The sequence below is a fragment of the Pyxicephalus adspersus genome, chromosome 1 (genome assembly GCF_032062135.1).
Source record: "Pyxicephalus adspersus chromosome 1, UCB_Pads_2.0, whole genome shotgun sequence".
NCBI lineage: Eukaryota > Metazoa > Chordata > Amphibia > Anura > Pyxicephalidae > Pyxicephalus > Pyxicephalus adspersus.
This window is the reverse complement of record NC_092858.1, coordinates 149,360,706-149,374,660: the sequence shown is the minus strand read 5'-3', so window position 1 is coordinate 149,374,660 and position 13,955 is coordinate 149,360,706. Positions and strand designations below refer to the sequence as shown.

Sequence of the window (13,955 nt, the reverse complement as noted above, 5' to 3'; positions counted from 1 at the left end):
GGGGGGGGGGGGGGGATAAGTTCTGTTTTAATCCCTTTTGTTGCTGACTGGCACAGAGATGTAATAAATTGTAAAAAAACATAAAATACGGTATGCTCTATCTATGCCATTGAAACTACTCCTACTATTCATATTCAATAGTACTGGAGTGTTCCAGGAGCCTTCAATACAGAATTCTTTTGAGTATTTTGGCATCTATGAGCCGGATCTCCATCATCACAGCTTGAATACACACAACTTTTTGTTAAGCAAAGTAATACCTCAGTGATAGGACTTTCTTTTTTGCACAATATTTCTTATTTTAAAACAATTGGACAATAATCACAAGAGATCAAGTTGTGCCTCCAACACCTAAAGGTACAAACTGATTGTGCCTATTTCTAAACGAAGGCTTAGTGTTAGGAGATGTTTATCGGGCCCGCGATTCTATGTTGTGCGCCACCGCAGTATCCCACACCGCTTATTCTGTCTAGCAATGTTACTTGCAGCAGCAAGAGAAAGTAAGAGCATCTCTTGCTTCCCTTTAGGTGTGCAGCCTGAGATGTACTATATCAGCATCCCCTGGACACACTCTGAGGCTGTGAACAGCTGAAGGGAATTTTGGGAGCAGATTAGAGCCTGGCTCAATCTTGTGTTGCCATTGACTGCTGGGACTTTATAACCTCTCTCCTTCCATTCACCAGTGACTGTTGTAGCGTTAAGCTAGGCCAACTTGCTGCTGGAGTGTGAATTAATCTGATTTACTGTTGCTGACCTTGCCTGTTTCTGCTTTTGCCCTTGTGTACCTCACCTGGTGGACTGATTTCCTGTGAATGTGAATTGTCTCTGCTGGAATCTTGGTATTGCATCTATCAATCTATGGCAGTCCAAACTTTTTGCAAAGAGGGCCAGATTTGGTGAGGTGAAAATGTGTGGGGGCCAACCATTCAACACGTACTCCGGGTTAGTGTAAGCGTGGTCTGTGTGGGTCCGGCACAGCACACGCCCACCAGGGTGACGTGAGGGATTCCCTGAGTTCAGTGTCAATGCGGGCTCCGTGCAGGGCATGTTCTTGGAATTAGAGTGGGCATGGTCCGCACAGCACAAGCCCACTATAACGACGTAAGGGATTTGATGTGAACACATGGGGGCTCCCATCTTGCCAATTATGCCTGCTGAGTAGCGCCCCAATTATTGCATGGCGGTTGATCAACTCCAATGAAATATAAAATAGCTATTTTGTATGTGTGTTATTTATACTGTGGTCAACAATGCTGGTGGGCCGCATATTATTGTTTTTTTATGACAGAGGCTGGGGGCCGGTGGAAATCTAAACACGGGCTGCATTGGCCTCGGGGCCAGACTTTGGACATGCCTGATCAATGGGCTCCTTGTCCTCTGTGAGTTCTTCTCCTCCAGACACCATACCTTGCACACAGAAGTCCTGGGGAACCATGTGCTGGGACGGGACACCTAGGCTCCTGAGGCTTAGCGGGGGCTTGCTATAGGTGAAGAGTGCAGCAATAGATTGGGGGAATGGTGTCTGGTGAGTACTGTTGCTGGACCAGGGCCTTACACCTCCTTTTTTCCATTTGTTCTGTAGACCCAGAACACCCCTTCAGATACTGGAATTAATCTGGACACTAGTTATGCTATGGCGATACAGAATTGCCTGATCGTCATATTTCAGGGTCACAAGTGGAAAACTATTTTTAGAATAAAATATAAATACAGCCCAAATCATCTGAACAGCAATTTTAGTACACTTTCTGCGGAGTGGAGTGACAAACAATATCCATGGACACCTTTTTACTGCACTGAAATGGACCCACAGTTTTCAATATGATAAAGCCTTCCCAACCGGCCCACAAAAAGGGTTCTTTTCTAGACTTAGTTTGGGATTCAGTCATTCATTAGGAGACGATCAGACTATGAAAAGACTGTGAAAAGTCCTTCGAACAACAACCTTACATATATGCCCTGGTAAGCACATACCTTCTCACCCAACACACTCCTGAGGGCATAGGGGAAACTTTTTTTGTATTTTTAATATACATTAAAAAAGAACATTTTATATAAAAACAAAGTAGTGTTTGGAAAACCGGAGATGGGGAATGTACACACGCCAAATATGCCAATACTTCTGATATTATTGCATACAGCAGGGCTACTCAGAAATGCCTACAATAAAAAGTAACAATTAGGTTGATTTGCTAAAATAATTTAGACTGTTAACTTAGCAAAGTGAATGACTTTGTAAGGTATATTTCACTTAGTTTAGTAAATAGCAAGAAAATTCACTTTGCAAAGAATACCTAATCGTGTGTAAAGAAACATAAAAAAAAAAAAGAAAACATGATTTTTGCCTGAACATGATTGGAAAGTTGTAATTGTGTTTAAAAAAAGGAGCCCTTAACAGATATTATAAAGCAGAGTTACTTCTGTACTCAAAGGAGGGGTTATGAAAACCAAAATATTATTTCCATCCAGACTGATCAAATGTATGCAAGAGTTTTGTGTGCAAAATTTACCTTATATAATTAAAAAAAAACCCCACAAAATCACAAGAACCAGATAAATCAGCATAACACCAACTAGTCTATTGGAGCCACCAGGGCTAAAAATTGTAGCAGACTATGCAAAACGCATATAAAACATTTTTCCACGACTCTGTATACACAGGATCAGCCATCAGAAAATATACAAGAGAATTACAATGACTTCTCCTCTAAAAAGAAAAACATGTTTAGAACAAACACTGCTCAGTTTATTTTGGGGTTTCTATTAATCCGTAATATGAATATCACATTCTTCCGTTATTACATGATTCACTAATGGACGCCAGAGATGTGTAGGGCAATTTGTAATGTTTGATATTTTTTATGACTGTTGGAATCCAACCAGAAGTCATTATCATGGTTTTAATTAGAGTGAAACTTACAGGAATAACAGAAGAATGTTGACAGTAAGTAGAAATTGACGGATATGAAGTTATAGGACACTAAGTACTTTTGTCCCAAAAGAATAAGCTGAGAACACTACAACCATAGCTACAGAGTGCAAAGACTCCCAGTTACTTCCAGTGGGGAAAATGGAATCTCCATGATAATCTGAGATGACCTCACCAGCACATGCAAACTGTCAGGAGACCTCTTTTATTGTGTGTAAGGAATACAAACGTTTAAGGCTACCATAAAAAAAAAGAAAATAGGACTAAAAATTAGTTCAGACGACGAAATCTAGAAATGTATTGGTCAGCATTAATTTATATTTTAGGGTTACCATTACATGGTCCAATAACCAAGTACAATAATTGAGTGTCATGTCAGAAGAAGGGACGTGAAGTCATTTGCATTTCAATAATTATACAATTTTCTCTACAAATAAATTATTAAATGCGTAGCTTCCCTAAGGGGATTGGGTGCATCCAACATGCACATTATCAAAATAATTTAGAAATACTTGTATTAATACTTGTAATAAACAATCTATTCATTTTTATTTATTAACACACTTCTTTAAATACATCTTCATTTTTTTACGTCCACATTGAGGAATGTGTGTATCCTATGCATGGTAACTAAAATTCTCATTTTTACCTTGGGATAGAGGGCAGAAAGCTGCCATGTTCAGTGGTTTTAGTTTGTGGCATACCATTTTTTAGCCTCTTGATATACAGTATGTACAATACCTTGGATACATATTTTAACAGTTTTGTTTTAGGGCTCACCCATACATAGGCATTGTTTTCTTGCGTCTGAAATTCACATCAAACACACATCAGTAAATTGGCATTGACTTATTGGAGCAGCATACATATCAGTTCAGAGTATGCATGTAACCTGCTTTGCCTTTCGCTGTTTTCTTGAACATAGCATTTCCTATAAAGGTGCAAAGTGCAGGCAAAGCAGGGCAGTCTTAGTCTTGTCAATGGTCTGGTCTAATGCATTCAGATAAGCTATGTGTTCTATGGGGAGATTTTTTCCTCCAACTTCCCCAACAATTCAATCATTCATTCTATTTATAAAAATCTCAAGGTTGGGTCCATCGTTTCCAAAAATTTGTGTTCAAATATTTTTTTTTTTTTTGGCTTGTTTATACCATTTGTACAAAGTAGAGTCAACTAAACAATAGAAAACCCTTCATAGGACTGGTCCAGCTTCCTATATAAGACTTTACCAACCCTTGTCCCTGTTCTTTTCTCCAAAAATGTTTTTTAGCTTGTAAAAGCCACTTATGTCATTTTTTGCTGTCCTGCAATGGCTGATAAATACCAGAATAACCTCTGTGAATAATGTCAGAAGACGGAGTTTCAGTCCTAATTCATACTGCGGCTTTCTTATAAATTCCTTGTTATATGTCTTCCCAATGAAGCACTGATTTTTACATAACCCATGTAAAATCACCATTCAGAAATAACACAATAATAAACCAGCCACAAAGAAAATTGTATATACATCATATTCTTTATTCTGTGTAGGAAAATATCTCATTTACAAAAATTCAGTTGACATTACCAGCAATTCCTTCCACAGAAGAACAGAGAAAATGGCAGTGTATAGTATATTATTCACATTTCCAAACAGTTGATAAAAATATACCAGCTTAACTTACGGTGTAACAATTTAGCCCTAGACAAAGGCTCCATGGATTTCACATCACAATTATTCACAGTGTGGGCCCAGTTATATATTCAGCTATATTTGATCCTTTATTATTAACCAGGGACTAATATCCAGCTATAATAGGAATGTTCACTCTGCTGTGAAAGGAAGCTATTAGAATAGAAATATTGGAATTTATATTGATGACTTGTTTATTAGGATGCAGGCTACCGGGTTATCTACCTTAACCTATAAAACTTGTTGAGTTACTGATCCTGAACAGGAATGTCCGAAGCACTACATCTTTGTCCTGGGTCAGTGACTCACAAAGTAGTAACACGAGGATCCATATGATGCTGTGCACCTTCAAAAACAAGTCAGCAGTACTTCAGTCCTAATTCAAACCTGACCGATAACCTTCAACCTTTAATGTCACCCACTTCTGTGCTTTATGTTGTACATACACAATGCACATTTGAGGTTCATATGAATAATATTTATTGATGATAATATTATCTTTTACATATAAAGCTTATAACCATTTAATTACATTCTAATAATGCCCACCCAAGTTTCAGTCTCTGCTGGTTTGGGCTTTTGAAACATACCTACGGTACATAGTTAGGCATGCCGGTCAACAATTGACCAACAATTTGACAATTTTGAGTCAGAACAAAATTCAAGTCATTGGATTGTGTTAAAACAGCACCCTTCATGGGTACTAACCCCATCTCCTAGTGTTCAATCTAGGAATGTTTTTAAGCCAGATGGGAAGAAATTGTAGGTGGGTGGCAGCCCTGTATTGTGACCCAACTCGTCAAAAACTGATGGGTAGTTACTGAAAAGTGCCGGGTGGTGCACCCAGCTAAAACGGTCTGGGGAGAATACTGGTAAAGGGACTAGAAGGGTTTTGAAGACAAAGCTGTGAAATGCAAACTGGACCACATAGCTTAGCAGAGCGGAGAAAGGTAAATCTGTGCCCTTACGGAACTGCTGGGGTAATAAATGATGGGTGCTGCTAAAGGTAAGTGAACCTAAAGACAGAGGGATCTAACCGGACAAGGGCACAGAAATCAGACATAATTATACAACAGAATCTGTTTTAACAAACAGAGATTAGTGAACATCGCCATTTATGCTCTGTGGTCCACATAGAAAATATCATGGCTAATGTTTTTCTGATTTAGTGCTATGGTAGGAACCAATCCCACTATGTTACCCTTCCAAGAAATACAGACTTAAAGGGATAACTTTTTACAAGTATTTTAGTTTTAAAAATTGTAAATTAGGGTAACATTTAGATGGAAATGAAAAGCAGCTGGGATCACCGAGTATAGACAGTTACACATTGTTTAAATACAATGGGAGAGAAACTAATATGAAAGGTCAGACAGTCAAACTTTATTCATTTACCTACCCCACCCATTACACCATGCTGATTGGCAGCATAGAGAAAATAAAGGGAGCCGAGATCAGCCCAACTATAACATGATAAAGAAGGCAGGAATTGCCTTGTAACTAAAAGTGTTACCTATATACAGGTTTTTTTTTTTTGTTTTTACATAAACTAATTTTTTCACCTGTTACTAGAGCCTAAAGCATATCTATACCTTGGACAGGAAAAAGATAAAACACCCTCCTTCTCCATAACAAAGTATAAGGGTGTTCTATAGCGGACGGTACAGGCTCTGAAACATGATAACTATGCAGAACTGGCAGGAAGCACATTACGTTTTGAACTCACTGGATTAATGGCAATATCAAAAGTTTTGTACTTTCTGTACAGATTTACCAAAACATACACCTAAAAAATGAATTAAATATTGTGTCAGCTTGTAATTTTAGCAGTGCCCAAATTTTCTGCTTTGCAATATAGGATCCCTATATTCCACCCAATATGCCGAGCACTCTGCTCCAACTTGGGTGCTCTGATATGCCCCCACACCCTCGTCCAGGGAAGCCCCCATCTTTCAGGAGTCCCTCTGATTAGTGGGGGGTGCACCCTGAAGTTACAGCAGGTTCAGTGAAGTATGCCCATAGGAAGATTTGGGATTATTGATAGATACATGAAGACATCGGGCCCCATCTAATAAGGTTCAGGCATACGTTATGCAAGTTTTCTGATCCTTGTCCTGCCAAAGTTATTCCATAGAGGCTCTTACATTTGTTTATAGAGTTATAATTTTATATTATATAGAGTTATAACTTTATATTATGCAGCATGGAGGCTAGACCTTTGGAATCACTATAAATATACAAAAAGGCAGTGGAAGAGCTGTGAATCCTTGAGAAGTAAAGAACTGATAATTTATTCACTTAGAATCTGCATCCTAAATATAAGGTTTAGTATACTTCTACTACATATATATTATAATTATTATTACACAGTATTTTTAAAGCGCCATAATACAGCACAAAGCCCATATAAATATCACTAGCTGTACCTTAAGGGGCTCACAATCTAATGTCCCTACCATAGTCATGTCTTTAATACAGTCTAAGGACAAATTTTTTGGGGGGAGCCAAATAACCTAACTGCATGTTTTTGGAATGTGGGAGAAAACCGGAGTACCCGGAGGAAACCCATGCAAACATGGGGAGAACCTGCAAACTCCATGCAGATAGTGTCCTTGCTGAGATTCAAATCTGGGACCTAGCGCTGCAAAGGCCAGATAACTTACCTCTGAGCCACCATGAAATGTTTTATCTTCCTGAACATTAGTAATACTGACAACAGGGTGACTGCTCATTATTTCAGCTTCCTGTGTCCCCTGCATGGACAAGAAAAGTGCATTACCATGCTTTTTTCCTGAACTCTATGTTTAGCTACATGAACACTTCACCTGCCAGCTACAAAGAGCCTAGATACAATTCAATCAAGCAAGCATTATTTCCTACTTTCTCCTGATGTCTGCCCTACAGGGGATTGTGGAAAGAAAATATAAAGTAACATTTCAGGCTATATAAATAGCAGCATTTTAAATGGATTTAGAGATTTTAAATGAGTACATTAATGGAGTCATTTATTTTAATATTAGCCTGAGGTTTTACTTTACCCTGAGACGTAACAGTGAATAGATATGCAATACTAACAGCTATGGCAACTGAGATTAAACATCATTTTTTAATTGTAACATTGTAACAAATATTCCAAATGATCCATTTATGTCTATGACCAGCTATGTCCCTAATAGTGCAAGCTTGCAGACATTGTTCCAAGACACTAAGCATGCACTGCCATCTAGTGGATGAATTGGGAAAGTTCAACACTCAGAGTTGTGCCTGCCAAAAAACAAACTGGATTCAATGGGCATAGCAAAAAATAAATGAGCATGACTATAGAAGAATACTGTATACAAGTTTCCCTGTGTCTTTTGGCAAAAATACAAATGTAAAGACCCACAGACTACAGTAAAATTGGTAAACAACCAATGCTTAACCTTGCATGCCTGTCAATATGTACAATATAAAATGACTCCTTGTCAGTACTGTAGATTGGATATTCTAGAAACATTATGGTAAATTATAAACAATATAATTTATCTGGAATCATTAGGACCTGACATTCTGGATAAAAGCTTTGGTTGGTGCAATCTGCTTTGCTGGAGGATAGAAAAATTGCAGCTGGGTGGGGAAACTCCTAAATGACAGATTATATATAAAACAGATTTATGCACCATATACTTAAGCATAAATGATTTCAAACTTTCAGTGTTGACAAGTCAGTGCTCTAAATACCAGAGAGAACCTCATTTGGCTTATCAAGATAAAATCCATTCAATCAATAGCACTTCTGGAATTGTTTATAGCTACACTGCTGTTTCAGGTTCATCAATAGATGGACACATCCAGAAATGCAGAACTAGATTTTGTGAAAATGAGATGCTTGAGCAGTGCGGTCCTCTCCAAGCAATTTGACTCTATTGAAATTCCCTTTTCTTACAATATATACATACACAATCTTCATGGGTGACAATAAAAATAGAAGGAGGAAAATAGTGGCAATGTGACTCTATATAAAGTCCACTTTTCCGTAGTCAGATTCTGGTTCCAGTTTTCCGCTTCATCCCACTGCTAGCTGGCACAAGCAGCGTAACTGCAAAAACAGGGCACAGATTATAGAAAACTATGCAAACTATGCAAAGGACAGTCAAGAAAAACAGTTATATTCTATTATATAATATCATTGTTTTTTGGGAGTTAGCCTTTGTTTCTTTCTACTGACACTTCCCACTGTTGGAACGCATATACAGCTGCAACATTAAGCACACATATAGCTGGACAGGAACATAGAAAGCATACAAAATATATAAAATGGACAGTAAAGTTAAAAGCACACACAAACAAGAAAAAAATAGAACATCAGATTGTTTCTATGTGTTTTTTCATCAGGCTGTTCAAGTATCAGCATATAAACAAGGGAAATATTATTATTCAAACCCAGCGGATCTCTATAGGGAAAGACTATGATTACCAAAGAAATTATGAACTGCAGGTGGTTTGTTTGTTTGGTGGAAGATTGGTGGAATTATATAATACAATCAACCTAAAAAGGTATTTGCTGGGTAATATTATTGAAATGGAAGCAATGACTGATTTATTAAAGCTCTCCAAGGCTGGAGAGGATACACTTTCATCAGTGAAGCTGGGCGATCCAGAAAACCTGCAATGATCTGAAGGATTCAAAACATTTTCTAGCAAATTACTTCAAAGAAGTCCATTCCAGGTTTGCTGGATCACCCAGCTTCTTTGTTGACAGTGTATCCTCCCCAGACTTGGAGAGCTTTAATAAATCAGGACCTTTGCCCCTACAAACAGGTCAGTGATTTCCCACCTGTTAGCCATTACAGACAATACTTCCAGCTCTCACTTCCACCATACGTTTACATAAAAGTGCATTCTGTTTATGATCAGTAGCAGATGTGCCCTACAAGGTTTCTTACCTCTTAGTTTTGTTGCTTGCATCAGAGTTTATTCTGTCAGTTCTTAGGTCTTGAGCGGTGAGCATCTTGTCCCCCCTTAACAGCAGAAGGTGCAGATCAGACTTATGGCCAGGCAGAGATGTATGTCCTATACAGGAATGCTAAGTGCCGATAGAGGAATTCAGTACTGGGTTCTGATCCACTGGTCACCTATTAAAGTTCTCAAAAACAGGGCTGTCCAGCTAGTGGCTCACAGGCTGCAAATGTCAGCTTCCAAAATGGATCTTCTTCTTTTAAATGTTAATGGAGACCAGCCACCTGAACTTGATTTTTAAATTACATAGTGGCTGGTGAGTTGAATCTGGAACCCTGGCAGGGAGAAGTCTTTGGGACCCTCATTAACCCTATTGTCGTCATTATTAACCCTATTGTCATCAATAAAGAATGGCAAGGTGATGGGTCACCTGTTAAATGACTCTCCGTAACAATGTATTTACAATCATACATCTATAATATGGAAATATGAATGATCCATTTGGGTAAATGCGGTGTTGAGGGCATTTCAAAAGCCGAATGGTATTAGAACATTGTTAGAAAGGAACCCAAGACTAATATTTTTTTTATTAGAACTCTATTGATAATATGGTTTAAACATTTGTATACCTTTACTCGCACTAAAGAAGCTATGATGATGATTCCAACATCCGCAGTTGTTGTGTTATCCAATATGAATGTATAACTTTGCTATACTAACCTTTACATCTCTTTATCTATAGTGTATCAAAACCCAAAAACGAACATTTAATATACGTCAAAATACAAAATTTTATTTCCAGACTTTCATCCTTCTAGTTCATTTAAAGTCCATTCAACACAGTAGTAAACATGTTTTTTTTTGTACATACTATAAAAAGAAAGAATTGTGTATACTTTAAAGAGTACAGTAAAGAGTGGATCAGCTGCTCAGCACAGAGTGCAGAAGTTCAGGTTTCCAATGATTTGACATGCCCAGTGATGCAACCAACAGGTCTGCTTAGGCAGCATGAATGCTGATGGCTGGCACAATTGGCATAATGGGGAGCACTGGGCAAATGGGCAAATTGGATGGAGATCAGGGCACTGTGTGTGATAAGAAGCAACTCTATAGTTTGTTGCTGGTAAAAGTAAAATTAAAAAAAAATAAGACAAAAGAAAAGAACATATTACTGCATATACAACCTCACTGTGTTACCGTAATAAATACAAAGTTTAATTTGAGCTTAAATGGCTTTCTACAAGACAACAAAAGTGCTGAACAGCATATTTCTGTTTGAATTTTTTTCCTGCTTGTAAGGATTTCAGTAACAAAACTGCTGAATAATATAACTTTCAAAAGTTTATAAAAGTTTTTTTTTTTTTTTATAACAAGACTTGCATAATTTGCAGTTTTACAGCGATTTGCATTGCGAATTAAGTGTAATTTACACTTAATACTTTGTTTATATGTATGTTTCCTCTTGCTATTAGAGGATTAGAAATTTGCTTTCTTAAAAGCTGAAACAATAATAAAAACAAAGTGGAATATTTTAGCAATATTGTTGGCTTACAATCCATGTTATTAATACTGATGAGGAGATTATTAAAATTTGGTATATATAAAGAGAGACATACAGTATAACCCAGACATATCCCCACTCACATATGGCAGAAGCCCCAGTGTCTGCCGAGAAGAATGCACCGTGCCATGTTTATGTATATACAACTTCAATTACAGTACTTAGGACACCCTCCCCGAAATCCAATCCCTGGGAAGTCTGACTGTCTGTCTCCTAGCACTGTCTCACTTTTAACAAGGGTATACACCAATGCCCTTGGCATAAGGACTTTAGTTGTTTGCTTTATATATTATGGGCTGCCCAATTTTGTAAAGCCTTGAACAAACTTTGCAGAATAATTAACCAAAACAGACAAAAAGAATATGTGACCGATCAGTGCTGACAACGGAAGAGCAGTTACCAGAGATATTCTTTATAGTTTATGTAACTCAATAACTACAATCAAATCTAGGATTAATGTTTCTTGAAATTTTAAAAGTAATATCAAAAACTGCAGCTTTCATTAAAATAACATTAGGGGATTCTGCATTAAAAGACCCTATAAAGCACTTTTACAGTTTTAGGGTGACAGCATTTCCAGTTTCTCCCAACCTAGCTCCTGCAATGTACTGTCCATTGACATAGCATGTGGGAGGGTGACAAATGGCCATGCCAGAATACATGACACAGGCATGTTCTATTGTAGTCACTATCAGAAATAACATGCATCAGTTACTGGAATGCATACATGTATACCGATGTCTGCAAAAAAGCTACAGAGGATCAACATGTTGATATACAACAAGGGATAATAAAAGGTTAAAGGGATAAAAAACATGCCAGTTATTATTGATACCCAGCTCTTTAGGAGTTGGGGTTTACTTTGTAATTTAAAGAGTTCAATTAGGGGTTACCAAACAAGTTCCTAAATCAGCTAAATAAAAAAAAAAAAAAAAAGGCAAACATGCATCTTACAGAATTTAAAAAAATATTAAAATTCACCCATGGATCCTGCACACATCCTAATTCTAATGAATGGTATAGTTCTGATGAAAGACCACAAACATTTTGTGGAAACAATCTAGAGCTGATCATATGGTAAACTGTATGGCACAAGCTATGAGGATCTGTTGGGGATCCTGGGCAGCGAACTGCCGAGTTTTTTGACTTTTCATTACTATGTACAATGTGCAGAGCGTACTATGTGTGAATCTTATTTTTCATTTCCATTTCAAACCAAGGTGTGCCTGTTAAAGTAGATAGGTAATACTCAGCTCACTACAGAAGCTCTGATTCTAGGAAATCTTTGTGTGTTCCCCCAGAAGTATTACTTTCCTGTGTGTCACTTAATCTCACTCGTTCTATCTCCTCCAAGCTCCACCGATACCAGGGGACAATATTAATGAAATTTTCACCGGGAGAATCCAGCGGGAGATGTGGAACACCCGGAAGATTGACACTCTCGGAATCATCTACCATCTGACATCAGCAGAAAACTTCTCAGCAGTGGAGCAGTGTACAATGGTACAGGCAAAGAAAAGCTGTGTGTTTAGTCTTTTATTATAGCCCATCCAAAGGAAAACATTGTTAATGTGTGGTAACAAGAAGGTGTGGTTCATGGACCACTATTTTGGCACAAATATAAATGTCAACTAGCATTTCAGTTGGGCCGAGGAGTATAACTCCACCTTAAAAAAACATTTCTATACCCAATAAAGTATTACCAAGCCCATTTAGCACTTTAAGGTTAATGTTTGCATAAAGATCAGGTTTTTTATATAGTCACTGGCATGTGTTTATAAAATGTGAGAGCTTACATGTTACAATAAATGAAGGATACGTTAAATTATTAAGGGTAGGGATACAAATTAGCAATCAGTTCATTTTGTTAAGCTGCGTACACACCTGCAATTTTTCTCGTTGGAAAGGATCTTTCACGATCCTTTCCAGCGAGAAAAGACTGCACGATGCATGAACGATGCTGTACATACAGCACCGTTCATGCTCAATGGAGAGGGGAGGGGGAGAGCGACGGAGCGGCACCCTGCTGCGCGCTCTCCCCTTCCCTTTCATTAGGATCGGTCGTCGTCCATCGTCCATGGATCCGCCAGGACGGTCGTCGGACGATGGACGACGACCGACTGTACACACGGCAGATTTTCGCCCGATAATTGGCCGATACCGATTATCGGGCGAGAAAAATTTGCCGTGTGTACGCAGCTTTAGTAGCAGTGAGTTGCTACCTAAGATAATCCTTTGAAATATAAAATATGTCCTGCGTATATTCAACAGATATGTTGATTGTGTAGAGTAGGGATCAGGAAACTCCGGCCTTTAGGCCAGATATGGCCTAGCCAGTAGTTCGTTCCGCCCCAACGCCCCCTGGCCGGAACGTTAGGAACTACAAGAGCTGCCTGAACTCCGGTGCCGCCCCCTTGCAGTTGTTTCCCTATTTACCGCGGCTGGTGTTGATACTTCCGCTGCCGCGGTATATAGTGAAACCTCCCTGAAGGTAAATCCCTCTCCTCCGCAATGCATACGGTGGTGGGCAAAGCCATTAGGGCAGGTCCAGCCTAGTGTGCTCCCGGCCACCCCATAAATGGCCTAGTTGCCATAAAACTTTGCCGACCCCTGATGTAGAGCAATATTTAAAAGCAGAGACCCCAGACAACTACGCTTGGAGTCACGTAGCCCATGTATCACTACTACCCAACCTTGTATACTAGCACTGGCGTCACTATAGAGCCTATATAGAAAAATACAGTTCATCCTCTGCCTTTACAGGCTTTGTCCCTTAAATGACCTGCTGCCAGCCCCACCAAAACCCTTCTTTGAAATTATACTTTGCTGAAGTTAAAATAACTTTCAGGTCTTCA

At 38.5% G+C, this 13,955-nt stretch overlaps 1 protein-coding gene and 1 long non-coding RNA gene across 2 annotated transcripts in view; one reads left to right on the top strand and one right to left on the bottom strand.

Moving 5' to 3' along the window:
• LOC140343996 (uncharacterized) overlaps window positions 1–12,597 on the top strand; it is a 22,239-nt gene extending 9,642 nt beyond the window's left edge. Inside the window, exon 3 of the long non-coding RNA XR_011923441.1 lies at window positions 12,455–12,597. This is a non-coding gene — a long non-coding RNA (uncharacterized lncRNA). The remainder of the gene's footprint in view (window positions 1–12,454) is intronic.
• The window catches only part of SPECC1 (sperm antigen with calponin homology and coiled-coil domains 1), a gene marked incomplete in the record, with an annotated part of 170,581 nt that overhangs the window by 59,434 nt on the left and 97,192 nt on the right, over window positions 1–13,955 (bottom strand).